General features: G+C 40.4%; 1 protein-coding gene and 1 pseudogene across 4 annotated transcripts in view; one reads left to right on the top strand and one right to left on the bottom strand.

Annotated features, from left to right (window-relative positions):
* The window catches only part of LOC118885142, a 584965-nt pseudogene that overhangs the window by 475994 nt on the left and 87894 nt on the right, over positions 1-21077 (bottom strand).
* Positions 1-21077, top strand: part of LOC118885106 (zinc finger protein 836-like) — a 271742-nt gene that overhangs the window by 230345 nt on the left and 20320 nt on the right. The window contains exons 1-3 of one of the 4 annotated variants that reach the window (XR_005017443.1): positions 3846-3956; positions 10093-10157; positions 16778-16902. The exons of 1 other annotated variant lie outside the window; for it this stretch is intronic. The gene's annotated coding sequence lies outside the window, so the exon portion shown is untranslated. Of the gene's footprint in view, positions 1-3845; positions 3957-7168; positions 7314-8965; positions 9264-10092; positions 10158-16777; positions 16903-21077 lie in introns of those variants that run through there. 2 more of the 4 variants (XR_005017444.1, XR_005017445.1) reach the window with 2 other exon arrangements.

Raw genomic sequence — 21077 nt, 5'->3', positions numbered from 1 at the left:
AATAAGTCAGACATAGAAAGACAAATACTGCGTGATTTACTTATATGTGGAATCTAAGAAAAACAAAAGAGAATGAAAACAGATTCACAGATATGAAGGACAAATGTGTGGTTGTTGCCAGAAGGAGGGGCGCTGTGGCGGTGGGTAAAATAGGTGAAGGGGATTAAGACGTACGAACCTCTGGGTATTTAGATAAGTCATGGGGATGTAATATCCAGCATTAGGAACATGTTCAAAAATATTGCAGTAACTGAGGACAGATGGCTACACATATCGTTGTTATCATTTCATAAAGTAAATGTTACCTCCTGTGTAGTACAGCCAAAACGAACAATGTTATAATCAATTATATTTCAATAAAAAGAGACTCTACTGTAGAGAGAAACCGTATAAAGCTAATGTACATGATCTTTAATATTTACTCAACTGAATTTTTGTTATAAACACTAAACCTGCAGACATCAGTAGGATAGTCAGGGACTGTTCCAAAAACTCTACATACACATGCTTGACAACATACATGAAACGGTAAAAGCAGAACTGACCACAAATCACCCGTGTGAAACACATCATTTGAATAAATACTTTGAATTACAGAGTGAATGTATATTTTTATCTGTATAGGGATTACACACTGCGATGTGAAATACAAAACTCGTTGGTTAGAATGAGCAATTTCATTCGCACACCCTACAGAAGAGCATTTCTGTTTCTATTCACCATTGTGCTCAGTTCCAGAGACTCATAAGGACAAGACCTGGGGTTTGAGGCTTGGAGGACTATGGCATGTGTTACAGGTCACTAACCATTGCTTTAAAAAGAGCAATGTTTAAAAAATTTTTTTTGTATAAATTGCATTGTTCTTTATATTTTGCTTAGGCATTTTATTTATTTATTTGCCTTTTTAAAACCATCTTTCCCTCATCCCAGTTTTATAATTGTCATATTTTAACTTTAAACTGTACAGCAGAATGGTCTTACATGTGTTGTGAAATGATTGCTGAAACAAGTTTACTTAGCGTCCATCATCTCATATCGGTACAATGAAAAAAGAAACAAAAATTTTTTTCCCTTTAATGAGAACTGTATTGTTTAAAATACTTTATTCCACACTTGTGATGAATTACGTTCAAATACCTTTGAGAAAAACTTGTTTACATCATAATATACCTAAATCAGTAATGTCTAAATGTCATGTAATTTCAGATTATCTGTACATTCATTTTGAGGGTAGACAGTTTTATTTTTTAAATTGTAATGTATCTTAGCTCTTTTCTCTGTTCTTTATCTCAGAAAGTTTTGTCAAATGTGGATAACAAAGCCTGGAAAACATGAAGTCATTGGGATTTATTTTTACCTAAAGTATTATGAAGTTTGCAGTATTTCTGCAAGGGCATTTTGTAGGGAGGTATATTCTCTTTAATATGAACTCTATAGAAAGTAAAACTAGATTAGCAACTATCAAATAATTTCATTTCTATACTCAGGAATTTTTATGGCAGTATCTGTCACTTAACATCTACTGCTAGGTATGTTTTCTCACATCCTTACATGTGAAAGATTTCATGTGCAGGAAATGGTAATCATTTGAAATGTATTGTTTGGATAGGGTAAGTAGCGTATTTAAATATTTTCACATAAAAATGAGAATGTCTTGGCATGGCATATGTCATCACACTTATAAAAGATCTAGTGACTAGGATAGACTTTAGGGCCTTTATAAGGTAGATTACTTTGTATTATGTAATATTGCTAACTAGTCATGTTGGCAAGAAAGACATTTCAGCATGGAGTCGGTAGTGGAATTTTTCAGCAAACACAGAACACTACAGGAGAAACTAATTATAGGCAGAAGTCATGAATCCATTTTGTTCCTGGTGAGTTTTGTTTTAATAATAATTTCAAGGCAGCAAAATGGACATAGTCACAAGAAAAGGACATTTCCTCAATCGTAATAGATTTTGAAACATCTCTTGTAATATTAAGAAACAGATGCAAATTATTAATGATCAAAAATGTGAAAACACAACCATCTTGTTTGACCTGTGCATATATATTAAACCCTGTGCTAGAAAACTAAAGAGTATACATTTTTGAGCACAGATGGAACAACTAAAATATTCACCACTGTCAGATTTAGGTAGAGATTTTATCCCAAAGGATTATGACAGTAGAGAGAGTGCTCCAACCACAAAATCTGAAAAGTCTCAACAACCAGACAGAAAAGAACTTTTCTTTCATACTGAGGGCTAAACAAGTCTAGGAAAACAAATCCCATATGCCGAATAAATGAGCAGGCGGCATGACGCACAGTTGATCAGGGAACGTTTTACCCTTAAGTCACCTACTCTTGGGAGTGGATGGTGTGACAAGAGGCTTCTTCTGAATTACAGTGCTCAAGAGTGGTCCAAAATTCAGGGGCCTTGGGAGAGGAGAAAAACGTAAGTAAATGTTGCTTAAATCATGTTTACAAGCATTGTTCCGCGTGATCAATGAGGACAAACAATTCGGTAATCGTTGTCGAGGCCAAGGGTGGGATTTTGGAGGGTCTGTATCTGGATGGTTCCTAAGTAGACAAAGGGGCCAACGTAAGTCTCATTGAAACTAATGGGGAAGAGTGGTTCTTAGTAAGTAAGCTGTTAAAAGGGGAAAGGAGTCCTTTTACCTTTGCTGTTTTCCAGAGTTACAGAGTTAGACTGAAGTCCAACGTTGTCACTATATAATGACACCAAGGAAAATTCAAAAGATAATAAATGTATGTTAATTTTGAAAATCTGAACATTAGACACTCAGTTTCTGAAGCTAGTGATGTTATCGAAAAATCTTACGGAATAAAGAACAAGTAAGAATAGCCACAAAAGAGAAGCCAAAAGAAAGTGGATATCCATAGGAGACATGTTTATTCATGACTGGTAGATCAATGAAGTTAAAAATTCAGAAATATGCCAAAGTGCACATGAAAAGTTAATAAGTAGCAAAACCTAAAGTGGAGACATTAATATTCGGGAAATGGAAATTCCTATCACAATAAGAAAGGGTCTTATTTATCACATCCTATAGCAAGATAAAGGTCAAAGGGTAAAAAGTAAAATATGGTTGAAACACACCATTATAAAGCAATTATACTCCAATAAAGATGTTAAAAAAAAAGACAACATGAAGAAGGAGGAAAAAAAATACGGCTGAATCATTCAGTAAGGCTTGGTTCTCAAGCACCTGACTGTGTAGCCAGTTACTTGCTCACAGTCTCCAACAGAGTCCCTCAGACAATGACAGGTTTGGGGTTGAAACTTTTCCTCAGTGATTTTTGATGCCTCCAAGTGAATGGGGAACAGAAGTGAAAATTATGCTCTGCAGGGAAGTGAGTGCAAAATGGCACATTCCGCACAGGTACAATTTTGCCTTTCCTGTCAGTCCAGTTTCCATCACCTACTCTAAAACTCAGGCTTTCGCTTAATAGGAACGTGTTGACTGCCTGGGGTCTCAGAAGTTCCCGGATCAGGCCACGCCCACAACCTCGAGCCCCGCCCCCTCCCCCGGTCCCAGAGCTCCCAGCGCCTCGCTGCTCAGAGGACCCTCGTCTTTGCTCGCCGACCGTTCTCAACTCTCCGCTTCTGCACCTAGCCTGGCTCCAAAGGTCACCAGACCAGTTCAAAGGATCCAAAGTAGAGAAGCAGAGCCTCTCCGGAGGGAAGAGAAACAGACCAGAACCTCCCAGGAGCGCCTTCGAAGGCCACACCCGGCGTCCGCCGGCTGCGTCCACCCACCGGAACGTCCTTTGACGCGCCCCTCAGTGGCCCAGCCCTCGACCCGCCTCCTTGCGCACGCGCAGTGAGGTGCAGACACGGAACGAGGGGCGCTCTCGCGAGAGAGTCTCGGTTTTTTGGTCCGAAACTAACGGCGCGATGCAGTCTTCAGGCCCCGCTTCTCCACACCTCGGTTTCGGGGGTCTCCCGGTAAGTTAAAACCCCCTGAACGCGGTCGTCGCTCTCGCTCTGGGTCCGCCCCTTTCGCCTCTCGCGGCGTCGGCAGAAGACTCGGTTCGGTCCTGGGAGTGTGGGTCCGGTTCCGGTTTAAATCGCTCTGAGGCAGGTGCCGGCCCCAACTTTCTGCTTTCGGTCCGTAGAGACACTGACCTCCTGCAGCGACGTTTTCCTGCTCTGACTCCCTTTCTCAAACCTTCGTGCGACTCCCGGCTCCCCTCCCCACCCCCACTCCTTCAGTCCTGTTGCCATCACCCCCTTTCTTTGGTGGCTCATTGAGTCATGACAGTTGATGTAGCCTCACACTTGTTTTACCTTTAATCTCAGAAGCCATTGGATATGTTTTAAATGTCCAAATTACTTTCACTCTTAAATTTCATTGTTCAGATTATGAGGTTTATACGCTTTCTGCTGTATTCTGTATTGGAACTATTCTCTGATATGTGGTAGGTAACTTCACTACGCATGTGGTAAGGGTGTTGATCACCTTTTAACACTCAAAACCTAGTTTAACCAGTTAGTTTAATATTCACTAGCTTCTTTCTTCCCTTAAGTGATCTGCTCAACTAGTGAGCTCTGAACTGAAGTGTCCAACTAAGTAGATTGTCCCCCCAAGGCCCCTTTGTCCTTTCTGTGCAGATGTTCACCGATGGGCTGGATTTGTTACTGACCTGGGTTCTTGGACTCCTTAATCAGTAGAAATTGGTAACAGGCCAGACGAGGAATTCAGGCAAAGCTTTACTGGGATTCGTGCTGCAGCACAAGTGAGCGAGAACAAGAAACAGGTGCCCTTGCTCGCTCCCTGATGGGGGTGTGGTGCGAGCTGGTCCCTTACAGGGGGTGAGGGTAGGGGCAGCTCGGTGGGTCGGGCCAGAGGTGTAGCTTGGGTGGTCTGCCCACCCCCTTGCTGGTGCTGGGTGCAGGGATCACGTGCAGGACCCTGCTTTTGCTCTCAGCACCTCAGAAGTGGCGGTTGGGTTTTGGCCTTTTTGTTTCTTATTGTTCATAAGCTGTTTGCCCAAGCTGTGCATGTATGCAGTTACTTTTAGTCCCTTATGGTTTCTTTGTATTCTGTGTTCAGGACACATTTGTCCAGGTGCAGGCGCTGTAGTGAAGGGTCCCAGGTTCCAGCCTTTTCCAGATTGATGTGAAACTTTGTTCCCACAGAACCCATGTGTTCATGATGAAGAGATTGTTAGGGCTCATCTCCACGGGTCACCCTCTTTCTTGTTTTTCTGGAGGAATAACTATTTGTAATTTCATATTTTTTGACTATGGTGTTTTCTGGAAAAGAGGAATTAAACGTTTGAATTTGATTAAACCCATGAAAGAGAAGCTTCTCTTGCTCAGGAATATGGAAGGTGATCTGGAATTAGGACGTTTAAACCCTTTCTACCTAAACTATCCAGGCTGCCACTTCTACCCAGTTCTGCTCACCTAACTCAGATTTCTTCAGGGTAACTTGGTAAAATTACTTCCCCTCCGAGCCTCAGTGTACCCACCTGTGACATGGAGAAGATAGAGGAGACCAGTTTGCCCGGTTATAACTGAAATTTTAAACATGTTCCAGTCTACCAACAATTATGAAAAAACACTTAAAAAAAGAGGCAGGGGCATAGGCCCAGAGCTGGAGGCTTACCTTTTTCTCAGCTTGTCTGTCTCTGTGTCTGTATCAGGGGTAAATCATAAGTTTGATTGTGTCATCTCTTGCCATTAAATCCTTTTATGGTTTCCCATCACCCTCGGGAAAAACTGTTCAGTATTGCTCCAGCAGGGAGCTCTGGAGATGGGGTGGCCCCCCAGATTTGCTCCCAATTATTGCATCAGATGGTAACTCCATTCACAATCCCTGTTGATCCAGGGGGCAGAGACTTAGCTCAGTCAATTCCAGGTCCTCCTCTTAGCTTTCAAAAAATGGGGGAAGGATTTCTGTCACCGCATGGTGCTTTTTAAAATGGCGATTATTAACAGTACTGTTTTCCTCCCCCTTTCCACTGGGGCTCATGCCATCCTTTTCTAAATTTGATGTATCCTCACACTTGTTTTAACTTAATCTCAGAACCCAGTGGATGTATTTTTTTTAATATTTATTTATTTGGCTGCGTCTGGTCTTAGTTGCAGCACAGGCGATCTGTAGTCGTGGCATGCAAACTCTTAGTTGCGGCATGTGGGATCTAGTTCGCTGACCAGGGATCGAACCCGGGCCCCCTGCATTGGGAGCACAGAGTGTTAGCCACTGGATCACCAGGGAGGTCCCTGGATATTTTTTAAATTTCCAGATTGTTTTCCCTCTAAATTTTATTGTTTAGATTATGAGGTTTATATGCTTTTTATCCTAACTTGGAACTATTCTTTGACGTCTGGTAAATAACTTTACAGTATTTCACTCTGTGTGTGGTTAAGGATATTGATAATCTTTTAACATTCAAAACCTAGTTTAACTAGTTAAACATTCAGTAGCTGCTTTCTTCCCTTAAGTGATTTGCTAAATCAGTGAGCTCTGAGCTGAAGTCTGCAGCTAAGCAGATGTTCCCCTCTGGTCCCCTTTGTCCTTTCTGTTGTTGAAGGATGGGCTGGAGTTTTTGTGTGTTTTTAATTTTTTGGCCACGCCACGCGGCGTGTGGGATCTTAGTTCCCTGACCAGGGATAGAGCCCGCACCCCCTGCAGTGGAAGCGTGGAGTCTTAACTACTGGACCGCCAGGCAAGTCCCAGGATGGGCTGGATTGATGTGGAATTTTGTTCCCACAGAGCCCATGTGTTCATGATGAAGAGACTGCTCAGAGCTCATCTCTACAGGTGACTCTCTTTCATGGTTTCCTGGAGTAATAACTATTTATCATTTTGTATTTTTGATTCTATTTTTTTTGGGAGTAGAGGAATTAAATGTTTGGGTTTGATTAAACCCCTGAAAGAGAAGCTTCTCTTGCTCAGGAATATGGAAGGTGATCTGGAATTAGGACAAACTCTTTGTATTTAAACTTATCCAGGCCACCACTTACACTCAGTTCGGCTCACTCAACTCAGACTTCTTCAGGGTAACTTGGTAAAATTACTTCCCCTCTGAGTCTCATGGGCCACCTGTAACGTGGAGAAGATAGAGCAGACCAGGTTTTCAGAGCCTGAGCAAATGGGGTCCCTGAAGTGATTTTGAACATTGGTCTTGCGTTTGCATTTGGCAGGTTGTTTGGATGTGTGCCCGGTTATCATTAGGATTTGAAACGCGTCCTAGTCCTGCAACAGTGATGAAATCCACTAAGAAAGAGGCAGGCGCGTAAGCCCAGAGAAAGGGGCATGACTCTCAGCTTCTTTCTCTATCCGTGAATCGTGGGGTAAATCTTTTATCTTTTTTCTTTTTTTTTTTTTTTTTTGAGACTTGTGATGGTTTCATAGTGTATGCAGATGTCAAATCACTATTTAGTATATTTGAAACTAACATGTATTGTACATCAATTATACTTCAAAAAAATAGAAAAAGAAGCTAATGTGACTTTAGAATACATTGATATAAATGCAACATTCGATATCAATATCATAAAAACAGATGGTTGGTCCTCCATCTCTTCAGTAGAATATTCTGTTTTGGACTTTGGGCCAAATTTTAGTAAGAACCTTTGACAACGTAGGATGCTTACATGAGAAAGCAGAACCGAGCCAAAGGACTTGTGACAACTTTTTGAATAATTGCTTAATTACAATCTTCACATAAACACTGGAGCACTGTAACTGAGTGCAAGAAACAGTATTTATTGGTTTATGATGTTTGTCATAAAAAAATACACAGTATGTTTTACTGAAGGCAGAGGTTATGAAGAAGAGATGGAGACCATGTGTTTGTGGAAACTTGTAGTGTTGGATGTGTTGCTGTGTGTGTCCACACTAATCAGTGTCAACGAGAGTATGAGTGGGCAGGTAATGCGGTCAAATGGAGAACAGTTCCTACTCTGATTACGTTGAGGGGGTAAGAAGGCTACTTGTTGAAGATAGAAAATACCCCATCAATATGGACTCCCCTCGCTCCTTAGGTACTATAGCCTCATAGTTAATGCCCTGGTTCCAGGCCCAGCTGGCATAGAACCCACTTTGTAAACAGTGCTCGAGGTTGCACCCGGGGACGTGTTGGGAGCCACATCCTTGTACCTTCTGGTATACGGACAAATTTCAGCACTAGTAATCCAACAGGAAAGTAATAAAATGATATTCTTAGTAAAATGATATTACTGTGCAAGTAATATTGCTGTGAACACAATGACATCTACCAACTGGTGTATGCTTACTTCTGCTTCTGCAGTTATACCTCTGCTCATTCAGTGTCAACAACCTACTTCCAATAAGACATTGAAACACAGATATTTCTTTCCTAATAATTGTGTTTTCATCAAGTGTTTCATCAAGTGTCATCATGATTAAGGATATCATCTCGGGAGTTCCCTGGTGGTCCAGTGGCTAAGACTCCGCACTGCCAGTGCAGGGGGCCTGGGTTCAATCCCTGGTCAGGGAACTAGATCCCATGTGCCACAACTAAAGCTTCCGCATGCCGCAACTAAAAAGATCCCACATGCCACAACTAAGACCCGACGCAGCCAAATAAATAAATAAATACAATTTTTAAAAAAGGATATCGTCTTACCACTCAAATGCCTTGTTTCAAATGGCCTATAAGTAGACCCCACTGAATGATGAGGAGCTGGGTAAGTCAGTTACTATAAGGTAGGCTTTCAAATTATGTTCAGAAGCGATCTCAGGAGATGGTTGCCAGCATGTGGAACCGAATGCAAGCTACGAGAGTGGAAAACATGTTCCCTTTTACACAGAGCTTACATTCTTTTAGGGAAAATAGATATGTGAATATTTTAAAACATACCTTGTTAAATGAATAGAAGCATGCGTAAACTGCAGATGTGAATAATTCTTTCTGGGTGGGATTAAATGGGACCGTTTAGGGGAAAAGAAAGAATTAGGAGAGGCAACTCTTACAGCCATTTTATCTTAGTTTATTTTTATTATTCAGGTTGGATTTAAATAGTTTATATTAATTCAACAGCTAATTAAGGAGAAGCAGCATTCCAAAAGAAAGTAAGTGTGTTGTTGGGGTGAAGAAGAGAATATTAGCATCCTGTAATGTTGCTTGGATGCAGAGCATGACGCAGAGAGTGAAAGAAATGCAGGCAAAGCAGGGGTCCTGTCACCAGGGGACTCACGACATAGTCTCTCCTAAGGAGCTTGATTTGATCCTGTTGACACGAAGAGGTCATTGAGAGGCTAAAACAAGGTGCTAATAGGTCAGTGTTGCATTTTAAATAGTGAACTCTCATAAGTGTATGGATTATGGATTGAAGGAAGAAGAAATTACAGGCAAGGGAGACACTTGGCAGATCTTTGAAATTATCTGAGTGACACGTGAGGATGGGCGTGGGGGAGAAAGCATCATACGAAAGGAAAGGATGAATTTGAAACCTACTGAGGAGGTAGAGTCTGTGTCATTTGATGATTTATTAGATGTAGGTAAGAGGAAAGGATGGAGTAATTGAAGATGATACTTTGTTCCCTGGAAGAATAGATACTGTGCCACTAATTAAGTTGAAGAAACAAGTATAATTACAGGTTTTAGGGTAAATCTTAAGTTTAATTGTGTCATCTCTTGGCATTAAACCCTCTTAGGGTTTCCCGTCGCCTTCAGGACAAAAATCTGAAGTCTTCAGTGTAGCTTCCGCAGGGAGCTCTGGAGCTGGGGTGGCCCCTCGGAGTTGCTCCCACTTGTCGGATGGGACGAGCATCCTATCCTGCATCAGCCAGTCACTGGATGCTGGCTTCCTCGGGAGGAGCCAGGGGCCGGGAGGAGGCACTTGCCCCTGGCTGAGGGCCAAGTGGGCAAAGGACGGCGCAGTTGCAGCGCAGCGGGCGTTCCAGCAGCGGCAGGGAGGGCTTCCTGAGGAAGCAGGTGACAGGCTCACTGACTGGGCTCCTTATAGGAGGTTATTTTGTCTGTATCCCTCCTGTTGCTGTGGTCCTTCTCTCCCCCATATTAAGGTTCTCCCTGTGTGTATACTTGTGGCAGGGGAGGGAGGTATGTTGATTCTAAGCATTTAAGAACGTATTTTTGTCACACAGAATAATCCTACCTGAGAAAGAAGCTCAGAGGAAGAGGAAAGAAAGAAGGAATGGCCCTTTCCCAGGTAAAAGTCATATTCTTTGTGGACTGTTCTCTCCTTCCTAAAATGACCCGTTTTGGACACGCTGAGCTTCTTGGTCTCTGAAGTTTCCTGTCTAAAATATTTACTCACACACAGGGCCTTCCCTCAGTCTCCTCTCACCTCCCTGCAGATTCCATCTCACTGTGACCCAGTGACAGGGAATTTGGGAAGAGCCCCCTTTTAGGTGGTCATCCTGTGAAAGGTTTTATACTGAGGCGTGGATTGGAGATGGGGAGTAGGCTCTGTGGTGTCAGTGAGGTAGGGCAGTGAGGATGGTTTAGTGCACCCTTCTGGATGCCCTTTCAGCTGCATATAAACCAGGATGAAAGAGACTACATATGTAAGTGACGTACTGCTGTGCACAAATACCTGAGGAGGTCTGGGAAGGAAGACTGATACAGGGAAACATGCTTTGTCAGATTTTATAAGTGCCTTTGAAATAAAAGGAGTGAATCAGTGTTTTTCACTCTAAAATACCAGTACTGTAAAGTAGAATGGGAAGCTGAGAAACAGAAATAAATAATAGACAGGGTGTTATCTAACAATAAGGGTTTTAAAAATTATTCACAGCACGTTCGTCTTACAGAGACCCTCCTGTTCTTGTATGGATTCTCATGCAGCATGTGTTTTATTTATTTATTTAAAAATATTTATTTATTTATTTACTTTGGCTGTGCCAGGTCTTCGTTGCAGCACATGGGATCTTCGTTCCAGCATGCGGGATCTTTGGTTGCAGCATGCGGGATCTTTTTTAGTTGCGGCATGCATGCGGGATCTAGCTCCCCAGCCAGGGATTGAACCTGGGCCCCCTGCATTGGGAGCGTGGAGTCTTACCCACTGGACCACCAGGGAAGTCCCAGCATGTGTTTTAGATAAAGATGGTTATAATTTAGCCAAGACAGAGGAGCACAAATTTCTGTCATCAGATCGACTGGAGCCAAATTATGATTCTAGTGCTTGTTGTTCAGTGTTATATTTTTTTGTTTTAAACACTTCATAGATACAGTTTTGTAATTCAACTTCACACAGCGATGCAGTTTAGAGACTAAGAAGTAAAATATCCCCTTCCCTGTCACATCTTAACACCATCACTGTCTCCATCAGAAACCACTGTTCGTTCTCAGTGCAAATCTTACAACAATACATTTATATATGGAAATGTGATTTTAGAAAATATTCTTTACTAAATATTTTGTTATGGTATTTTATTCTTCAAATTTAAATATCTACATACCATGTATCTTAGACTTGTTTTCATGAACAGACATAGAGATGACTTTCTTTTTTGTATCCTCAGTGGAGCATTCTCTTAATGAAGATAAATGGGTCCTTTACAGTTTTTACTGTTATAAGAAAAGGCCGGGACTTCCCTGGTGGTCCAGTGGTTAAGAATCCACCTTCCAATGCAGGGGACGCAGGTTTGATCCCTGGTCAGGGAACTAAGATCCCATATGCCGTGGGGCAACAGAGCCCATGCGCCACAGCTACTGAGCCTGTGCACTCTAGAGCCCATCTGCCACAACTAGAGACGCTGCGTGCCGCAACGATTGCCCGTGTGCCGCAGCTAAGACCTGACGCAGCCAAATAAGTAAATAAATTTATTATTATTTAAAAAAAAGCCACAGTGGCTGCTTCTGAGCATGCCGACTTTACTACAGATGTCTAAGAATTTCTCCAGAATGGGAAGCTTGAGCATGATTACTGGGTTAATAATGGTGTTCATAAGGAAGCACAGATACTACAGTTACTAAATAAAGATTTTAAATCAACGGTCTTAATCGTACTCAGAGACTTAAGGGAAACCATGGACAGAGAACTAAAAGAAAGTAGGAGAAAATTGTTTCAAGAAACAGAAAATATCAGTAAAGAGAATTAGAAATTCTAGAGCTGAAAAGTACCACAACTGAAATTGAGAATTCACTAGAGGATTTCAACAGCAGATTGACAATCAGAATAAAGAATCAGTGAACCTGAACATAGGTTAATTGGAATTATCCACTCTGAATAGAACAAAGGTGGTAAAAAGAAACATGAACAGAGACTAAGAAACTTTTGAGACATTCCCAAGAATACCAGTATACACATAATAGGAGTCCTAGAAGGAAAGGAGAAACAGGAAAAGGCAGAAATAATATTTGAAGAAATAAGAGCTGAAAAACCTCACAAATTTATTAAAAATGTGAACCTGCAAATCCAAGAAATTCAACGAACTCAAGTATGATAAATTCATAGAGAGCTTGGGCAAGACACATAGTCAAGTGTTAAAATACAAAAAAAAGAATGTAGAGAGTAGCAAGACAGAAATGACTTCTCATGTACAAAGATGCTTAATAAAATTAACAGCCTCTTTCTCAGAAACTGTGGAGGCCAGGAAGGAATCTGATGATATATTTAAATTTTGAAAGATTAAAAAAAATTCATTATCAGGCAAACTATGCTTTAAAATTGATAATGAAATTTAGAGACTCCTAGATAAACAAAAGCTGAGGAAGTTCACACTGACAGACTTATCCTACATGAAACACTAAGTGGAATTCTTGAAGCCAAAATTAAAGGCTACTAGCAGTACCTCAAAGGCACAGGAACAAATAAAGAACAGTGGTAATATAACTACATAGGTGTATATAAAAGGCAGTATTACTGTATTTTTTGGTTTATAACTCATTTTTTACCCTGAATTAAAAGGCAAATATGTAAACAATCATTATAAATCTGTTATTGAATGCAAAATGTATAAAGAAGTAATTTTTGACAATAACAATATAAAGGGAGACAGGATATATATATATATAATATATAACCTGCAGGGTAACCACTAAGAAAATAATTTTAACATATACAGAAATGTGAATATGAAGGGAATCAAAATGTTATGCATGTACAGACATACACAAAGAAGGAAACAAGAGAGGAATTACAAGACCAAGAAAATATTGGACATACAGAAAGCAAATAGCTGAACAGCAAAAGTAATTCCTCCCTTGTTTATTGGGTACTTTTAATGTAAGTAGATCAAACTCTTCATTAAAAGTCAATGATTGCAAGAATTTTTATAAAATGATTCTACTGTATCTTTCTACAGAATGCTCACTTTAAGATACTCAAATAGGTTGAAAGTGAAAGGATAGGAAAAAACATTGTGGAAATAGTTACCAATCTTAGCTACACTAATGTCAGATTAAATAAACTTTAAGTCATAAAATTGTTACCAGAGAAGTTCAAGAATATTTTATATATATATATATAATTATATATATGTATATACATATATATAAGGTACGTGTAAGGTATATGTATTTATATACATAAAAGAGTCAATTCATCAAGAAGATGAAACAACTGTAAACAATATATACATAAATACAAAGCCCCACATTTTTTGAAGCAAAATTTGAGGAGTGATAGACAGTTCAACTATAATAGTTGGAAACCTTAAAATACTCTCCTTTTAAACTTTTTTTTTGGCTGTGTTGGGTCTTCATTGCTGCGCGCGGGCTTTCTCTAGTTGTGGCGAGCGGGGGCTACTCTTCGTTGCGGTGTACGGGCTTCTCATTGTGGTGGCTTCACTTGCTGCGGAGCATGGGCTCTAGGCACATGGGCTTCAGTAGTTGCAGCCTGCAGCCTCAGTAGTTGCGGCACATGGGCCCTAGGGCAGGTGGGCTTCAGTAGTTGTGGCGCGAAGGCTCAGTAGTTGTGGCTCACGGGCTCTAGAGTGCAGGCTTAGTAGTTGTGGTGCATGGGTTTAGTTGCTCCACGGCATGTGGGATCTTCCCGGACCAGGGATTGAACCCATGTCCTCTGCATTGGCAGGTGGATTCTTAACCACTGCACCACCAGGTAAGTCCCTCAATACTTTCCTTTTAATATCCAGACAGGAGCTCAATAAGGAAATAAAGGACTGAGCAAAACTGTAAACCAAGCAAACACTGTAGACCTAAGAGAAATATACAGAACACTCCATATAACAAAAACAGAGTGTACTCAAAACTAGGAATAGAAGGGATTATCTTTGGTGTTAAAAAGGATATTTATTAAAATCTCACAGTTAACATCATACTCATTGTTAAAGATGGAAAGCTTTCCCATATAATCAGGAAGAAGCAAGTGGGGGGGACGCATTTTGGCACTATATGCCAACATTGTACTGAATATCTAGCCAGATAAATCAGACCCAAAAAAAGAAAGAAAGAAAGAAAAGATGTCAAAATTAAAAAAGAAGTCAAACTATATTCACAGAAAACATGCTCTTATACTTAAAAACATCTGAACAATCCTTAAAAAGACCATTAGCGATAATAAACAAATTCACTGAGGTTACAGAATATAATATCAATACCCAATATTCAGTAGTATTTCTGTACACTAGCAATAAACATTTTGAAAGTAAGTGAAACAATTCCATTTACAAGACCATCAAAAAGAGTAAGAATTTAACCAAGGAACTGGAAGATTTGTACAATGAAAACTAAAAGTATTGCTTAAAGAATTGAAGGAAAATTTAAATAAATGTCAAGATATCCTTTGTTGACTGTAAGACTTAGAGTAATTAAGATGGCAGTACTCACCAAAGTGTTATAAAGATTGACAGCAATCCATGTCAAAATCCCAGCAGCCTTTTCTGTACAAGTGAGAACCTGATCCTTAAATTCATTTTGAGTTAGTATGGACCCCAAGTACCCAAAATAAGTGAGAAAAAGAGTAAAGTTGGAGGACTTACACTCCCAACATCAAACCTTACTGCAAACCATGGATAAACAAAACTGTGGTTCTAGCTTGAGAAGAGTAATACAGATCAAAATGATAGACTAAGAGTCCACAAATAAACCCATCCATCTATAGCCTATTCCTTTTTCACTCAGTGCCAGAAACATTCAAGGAAAAAAAGTAGTCTCTTAAAAAGTAGTCTCTCCAGTTGTACTGGGACAACTGGATATCCATGTGAAAGAGAATGAAATTGGACCTGTGCCTCTCACCATATAAATCAGTCAGTTCAAAATGAATCAAAGACTAAGCGTAACAGGTAAAACTCTAATACCCTTAAGTGAAAGCATAGGGATAAATCTTCATGATGTGTACTGGCAGTGGATTTTTTTTAGATAGGACACTGAAAGCAAAAGATAGACAAAATAGATAAGCTGAGCTTCACCAAAATTAATAATATTTGTACACTGAAGGACACTGTCACAAAATTGAAAACATAATCTACCAAGTGGGAGGAAGTATTTCCAAATCACATATCTGGTGTCTATTATCTAGAATATATGAAGAACTCCTATATGTCAAGAACCAAAATACGAAGAACCTAATTATAAAATAAGCAAAGGACTTTAATAGACCTTTCTTCACAGAAGTTAGAGAAGTAACCAAGAAGCAAACAGATGTTCAATGAAATTAGTCAGTAGTAAATGCAAAATCAAAACTACCATGAGATATAATTTCACACCTGATATGATGACTATAATAAAATAGAGAATAACAAGTTTTGGTAAAGATGTAGAGAAGTTAGAATCCTGATAAGTTGCCGGTAAAGTGTTGTAGCCATTGTGGAAAACAAAACCATGTGACCTAGTGATTCCACTGCTAGATAAATACCAAAAAGAATTGAGAACAGATAATTCAAACACATACTTCTGCATGAACGTTCCAGCAGCATGGGGCTTCCCTGGTGGTGCAGTGGTTAAGAATCCGCCTACCAGTGCAGGGAACACGGGTTCGAGCCCTGGTCTGGGAAGATCCCACATGCCACGGATCAACTAAGCCTGTGCGCTGCAACTACTGAGCCTGCGCTCTAGAGCCTGCGAGCCTGAGCTACTGAAGCCTGCGTGCCTAGAGCCCGTGCTCCACAACAAAGAGAAACTACTGCAACGAGAAGCCTGTGCACCGCAATGAAGAGTAGCCCCCGCTTGCCGCAACTAAAGAAAGCCCGTGCCCAGCAACAAAGACCCAACGCAGCCAAAAATTAATTAATTAATTTAAAAAAAGAAGTTCCAGCGGCAGTGTTAGTAATAGACAAAAGGTGGTTATAACCCAAATGTCCACCAAGGGATGAGTGAATAACCTGTGGTGTACTCACACAGTGGAATATTACTCGGCCATGAAGAGGAATGCAGTACTGATACATAACTATAGCATGGCTGAGCCAAAAAAATTACTCAGTGAAAGAAACCAGACAAAAGGTCACATGTTATACCATCCCAGTTATATGGAAATATCCCACACAGGTACATCCATTGAGACAAAGCATTAGTGGTGTCCAGGGACTGAGGCAAATGGGGAAGAAAGAAGCAACTGCTGAAATGGGTAAAGGATTTCCTTTGTGGATGATTGAAATATTTTTGAACAAGAAAGTGGTGATGTTTGTTCAACATTATAAATGTACTAAATGCCACTGAATGGTACTTTAAAAATGGCTAACTTTATGTTATATGCATTTCACCTCGGTTACAAAAAGAGAAATGTAACTTGCTCAAAATTATCTTACATGGATCAGTCAGAACATTCACTCCAGCCAAGTCAATCCTTACACGTGTCTGCTTCTGTAAGTTTGTGTCAAACTCAGAAATGTCTCCTTGTCCACTTGGTGAAATGCGCTTTCCTTTCAGGGAATTTACGTTCAAGGATGTGGCCATCATGTTCTCTCAGGAAGAGTGGGAATGCCTGGACCCTGCTCAGAGGGCCTTGTACAGGGACGTGATGGTGGAGACCTACAGGAACCTGCTCTCCCTGGGTGAGGATAACTTCTCTCTGGAAGTCGGTAACTAATGTATATCTTTGCATTGTCCCTTCTGAGTCTTTTATGAGCCCCTAGCATGCTTGTGAGAGTTTCAAATCTCTGTTCTTGAGAGAGTGATTGAAGCTGTTTGGATTCAGAATGAAAAGCCTTCATAATGTGGCTTATGACTCTATAACTTCTCGTTTCTTCAGAAGTTCTGCATTCATGCTTGATTAGTGGTGGTTGCAGAACATGAGCAGTCAGAAAGCCTTATGGCAAATTTTTTAAAATATGTCATTCTGTGGTTTCACTCTTGTGCTTTTGATTCTGTAGTTCTTGGAAGAGAGCTAGATGTCTACACATTTAAAATCGTCTTTAAACATTCAGGAGGCAGTCAGTTGATTACTTTTTGAAACACTTTTCTAGATCCATCTATAATATCCTTTCTAATTAGCTGAACAAAGCACTGAGTATAGCATTATCATGTTCTGTTTTTTTTTTTTTTAAATTGAAATCTCTTTTGAGGTGAACAGTATCTTCACTATGGAACAAGGGGAAGAGCCCTGATCTGTGGAAAGTGAAGTGAAAATAGGGAAAAATACAGAGAGGTCAGGATGTATTACTGTTATTATTATTTTTGGCCTCACCATGCTGCTTGTGGGATCTTAGTTCCCCAACCAGGGGTTGAACCCAGGCCCTCGGCAGTGAAAGTGCAGAGTCCTAACCACTGGACCGCCAGGGAAGTCCTGGTCAGAATGTATTTAGATGTGAACCTAAATGAGAGCTCAGATGGGCACAGAGCAAGCTTCTTCATTAAGTATTCTTTGAGAAGTTCTCCTCAAATGGGAAAGGACCATGGGAAAATAAAAGTCCATTTCGTATGAGTTCTCAAAGGAAATTTAACCCTGCACAAGCGTCCTTCTCACTGTGTTACTCACACATATAAAAGTGTGAACTCCCACTCTACTGCGGTACTCCAGCTCATTCAAAGCCAAAGCAGAGGCTTTATCATGACCTTTATGACACTCTACTGTCTGGCCCCTCCTACCATTTTGATGTCTTGGTTTGAGAGGGATGGAAAGTCCTCTTTCCCCTTCATCTCTTGGTTTTCAGTTAATACATATCAGAGCTAAGTCCCCTATGGTTCTGACCCCAGGACCTATTTAGTTTCCTCCACATTTTATAGTTTTGGGAGAACTTCTCAGGGGATAGACAAAATAGCTGCTCTTCCACTGTATCTGGGGTTCCATGAATCTTATGGGGCTGTGTCAGGTCTTCTCTGCCCGTTCAGGCTCCTGAGCCATTTTTCCAGTTCCTTTTGCCGCATGTATGTAAAGAGGAATGGGGTGCACATTTTGAGGTTGTTACTCAGAAGTAATATAATGACTAGAGACTGAGATCCTCTTTGATCCCAGCTGCTACATGGTAGTATATCTCAGTCTTTCAGGCGTTCACCCTACTACAGCCTGTGGGTAGATCATACCACCCCTTCTCAAGAGGACCACAGTGTGACCCTGTCATTTTTTTCTCATATCTTGTATTTTTCTCCCTCTTCCAGCTCTCTGCCTAGTACTGGAACATAGAAAGACCTTAGTCGTTCTGATTTCTTTCTCTCTTCTAAGATTTTGCCTCTGAAACTTTTTTTTTTTTTGGTATTCTTTTTTAATTTTAATTAAAAAAATTTTTTTTGGCTGTGTTGGGTTTTCGTTGCGGCACGTGGACTCTCTCCAGTTGCAGCGAGCGGGGGCTACTCTTTGTTGCGGTGCACGGGCTTCTCATTGCGGTGGCTTCTCTTGTTGCAGAGCACAGGCTCTAGGCATGTGGGCTTCAGTAGTTGCAGCACGTGGGCCCTAGAGCACACAGGCTTCAGTAGTTGCAGCACGCGGGCTCAGTAGGTGCGGCACATGGGCTCTAGGGTGTGAGGGCTTCAGTAGCTGTGGCACACAGGCTTAGTTGCTCCGCGGCATGTGGGATCTCCCTGGACCAGGGATCGAACCCATGTCCCCTGCATTGGCAGGCAGATTCTTAACCACTGTGCCACCAGGGAAGTCCCTGAAACTTGTTTTTTAAACACACATTCCAGGGGCCTAAAGTTTCAATCTCTCTTTGCGCCTTTAGTTCATAGGCAACTTATGGTGGACACTTTGATGCAGGGGGTTTACTGTTTAAGAGAAGATTCTTGGAGGAAAACACTGAACAATATGTTACAATATTATCCTGCTCTACATGCAGAAATGTTTCTTGAAGCCACTGGATAGAGTGGTCAGCATGTCCAAGAAACTAAGACAGAAAGCATCAGGAGACCCTGACCAGTAAGGACCTCCAGTTGTCCCCCTAGTTCTTGTGGAGTGTAACACTGCCTCGCTGGGGCAGGGTGACAATGTGCGTAGGAAACAATACGGTCATCAACTTTGAGGTGGCAGTAAAAGGTGTAGGAACTTATCCTAAGGAGAACACTGTCCAAGTTCACAACCTCATACCTGTGAGGCTGATTAAGCTACTGTTCATGCCACATTGTTAATCCTGTGTGTGCCATCCTTCATTCACTTTCAACAAATATGATTTTGACATGTCTTATTGAGGAAGCTTATCAATTTGAATGGTGCTGACATTTTTTCTTTTTTTAAATTAAAAAATTTTTTTTAAATTTTATACAATTTTTAAAGGCTACATTTCACTTAGTTATTACAAAATATTGGCTATATTCCCCGTGTTGTACAACACATCCTTGAGCCTATCTTACACCTAATAGTTTGTCCCTCCCACACTCCCAGCTCTATATTGCCCCTCCCCCACTGTAACCACTAGTTATCTATATCTCTGCATCTGCTGTTTTGTTGTATTCAGTAGTTTGTTATATTTTTAAAATTCTACATATAAGTGATACCATACAGTATTTATCTTTCTCTGACTTCCTTCACTTAGCATAATACCTTTCAAGTACATCCATGTTGCTGCACATGGCAAAATTTCATTCTTTTTTATGACTATTATTTCACTGTATGTATGTATGTGTGTGTGTGTGTGTGTGTGTGTGTGTGTGTGTGTGTGTACACATTTTCTTTATCCATTTGTCTGTTGATGGACCCTGAGGCTACTTCCGTATCTTGGCAATTGTAAATAATGCTGCTGTGAACATTGGGGTGCATGTGTTTTTTCGAATTACTGTTTTGGGGCTTTTTTGGATATATACCCAGTATTGGAATTGCTGGGTTATATGGTAATTGTAGCTTAAGTTTTTTGAGAAAACCTCCATACTGTTTTGCAAAGTGGCTGCACGAATTTAAATTCCCACCAGCACTGTAGGAGGGTTCCCTTTTCTCCATATCCTCACCAGCACTTTCTGTGTTCTTTTTGATGGTAGCCATTCTGACAGGTGTGAGGGGATATCATTTGGTTTGGGTTTGCTTCTCCCTGATGGTTAGCGATGTTGAGCATCTTTTCATGTACTTGTTGGTCATCTGCATTTCTTCTTTAGAAAAATGACTATTCAGTTCTTGTGCCCTTTTTAAAATCGGGTTATATGTTTTTTGATGTAATGTTGTATGAGCTGTTTAAATACGTTGGATATTAATCCCTTATTTATATCATTTGCAAATATTTTCTCCCATTTAGTAGGTTGTCTTTTCCTTTTGTTGATGGTTTCCTTTGTTGTGCAAAAGCTTTTAAGTTTAATTAGGCCCCATTTGTTTACTTTTGCTTTTATTTCCATTACTTTAGGAGATGGATCCCCAAAAATATTGCTGCAATTTATGTCAAAGAGTGTTCTGCCTGTTTTCCTCTCGGAGTTTTATGGTATATGGTCTTACATTCAGATCTTTAATCCATTTTGAGTTTATTTTTGTATATGGTTTTAGGGAATGTCCTAATTTCATTCTTTTACATGTAGCTGTACAGTTTTCTGAGCACCACTTATTTGAAGAGACTGTCTTCTGCATTTTATATTCTTGCCTCCTTTGTGGTAGATTAACTGAACATGAGTACCTGGATTTTTTTATAGGCTCTCTCTCTTGTTCCATTGATCTATGTGTCTCGTTTTGCCAGTGCCATACTGTTTCAATTACTGCAGCTTGTAGTATAGTCCCTAGGGAGCATGATTCCTCCAGCTCTGTTGTTTCTCAAGATTGTTTGGCTATTCGGGGTCCTTTGTGTTTCCATACAAATTAAAAAATTTTTTTTTTCTAGTTCTG

The sequence above is a fragment of the Balaenoptera musculus genome, chromosome 19 (genome assembly GCF_009873245.2).
Source record: "Balaenoptera musculus isolate JJ_BM4_2016_0621 chromosome 19, mBalMus1.pri.v3, whole genome shotgun sequence".
NCBI lineage: Eukaryota > Metazoa > Chordata > Mammalia > Artiodactyla > Balaenopteridae > Balaenoptera > Balaenoptera musculus.
This window is presented reverse-complemented; position numbering and strand designations above follow the sequence as displayed.